The sequence below is a fragment of the Lampetra fluviatilis genome, chromosome 62 (assembly GCF_964198595.1).
Source record: "Lampetra fluviatilis chromosome 62, kcLamFluv1.1, whole genome shotgun sequence".
Lineage (NCBI taxonomy): Eukaryota > Metazoa > Chordata > Hyperoartia > Petromyzontiformes > Petromyzontidae > Lampetra > Lampetra fluviatilis.
Genome location: NC_136336.1, coordinates 1,889,911 through 1,891,811, shown reverse-complemented (window position 1 = coordinate 1,891,811; position 1,901 = coordinate 1,889,911).

The following is a 1,901-nucleotide window of genomic DNA, read 5'->3' as shown; positions in this document are numbered from 1 at the left end:
GCACCTGAACCACCCAGCACCGGAACCACCGAGCACCTGAACCACCGAGTTCCTGAACCACCCAGCACCTGAACCACCCAGCACCTGAACCACCCAGCACCTGAACCACCCAGCACCTGAACCACCGAGTTCCTGAACCACCCAGCATCTGAACCACCCAGCACCTGAACCACCCAGCACCTGAACCACCCAGCACCTGAACCACCCAGCACCTGAACTACCCAGCACCTGAACCACCCAGCACCTGAACCACCGAGCTCCTGAACCACCGAGCTCCTGAACCACCCAGCTCCTGAACCACCCAGCACCTGAACCACCGAGCTCCTGAACCACCCAGCACCTGAACCACCCAGCCCCTGAACCACCCAGCACCTGAACCACCCAGCACCTGAACCACCCAGCACCTGAACCACCGAGTTCCTGAACCACCCAGCACCTGAACCACCCAGCACCTGAACCACCGAGCACCTGAACCACCCAGCACCTGAACCACCCAGCACCTGAACCACCCAGCACCTGAACCACCCATCACCTGAACCACCCAGCTCCTGAACCACCCAGCACCTGAACCACCCAGCCCCTGAACCACCGAGCTCCTGACCCACCCAGCACCTGAACCACCCAGCACCTGAACCACCCAGCCCCTGAACCACCCAGCACCTGAACCACCCAGCTCCTGAACCACCCAGCACCTGAACCACCCAGCACCTGAACCACCGAGCTCCTGAACCACCCAGCACCTGAACCACCCAGCACCTGAACCACCCAGCACCTGAACCACCGAGCTCCTGAACCACCCAGCACCTGAACCACCCAACCCCTGAACCACCCAGCACCTGAACCACCGAGCTCCTGAACCACCCAGCACCTGAACCACCCAGCCCCTGAACCACCGAGCTCCTGAACCACCCAGCACCTGAACCACCCAGCCCCTGAACCACCCAGCACCTGAACCGCCCAGCACCTGAACCACCCAGCACCTGAACCGTATCGCTGCTCCTGCTACTGCCATGCTCATGTTCAAGGATTGCAACATAATAAAATCCACGATCAGTAGATGACTATCGCAAAGCACATGGGGCACACGCACCAGACACCGAGTGACGGAAAGACGCCACTCGTTCGCCACTCGTGACCAAATTGAACGGCGCTCACGGGGCCGTGGAGGAACGTGGCACCGCGTGACTCACCGCTCCGCTTAGTGCTCATTTTATTTGTCTTTTACAGATTCGACAAGAAACTCCACCACCACCACCAGCAGCACCACCAGCACCGGCGACTGACGAGGACTCTCACCTGGGCGTCCTATTGGATGAGAGCCGCCGCCGCCGCGCTCGCCTCCCATTGGCCGGCTGGGCTCGGGCGTGGTCGGGTGTGGTGGGGGGTGTGGGGGGTGTGGTGGGGGGGTGTGGGGGGTGTGGTGGGGGGTGTGGGGGGGTGGGTGGCTCGTTTGTGACCTCTCGTGTGGTGGTGCCCCCCCCCCCACTCTCGCCCCCCCCCCTACTCCCCAGTAGCCGTCTAGACAGCGTCGCCTCGTGGGCAAAAAGAGACCGAATGAGAAATAAAATAAATAAATAGAAATCGAAAAAGAGAATTCGAAAAAAAGCACGGGGAGCGGTCACCGTCGAGAGGGCCGCGTCTGGCGCTGACAGAGTCAAATCCCGCCCCGAGGTGATACCTCAAGTGGGATTAAGAGTAAGATCAGGGAGAGCAGGGAGAGGAAGGATTCACAGGGAGGGGAAGGATTCACAGGGAGGGGAGGGAGAGGAAGGAGAGAAAGGATTCACAGTGAGAGGAGGAAGGATTCACAAGAAAAGGAGGAAGGATTCACAGGGAGAGGAGGAACGATTCACAGGGAGAGGAGGAAGGATTCAAGGACGAGGAGGAAGGATTCAAGGACG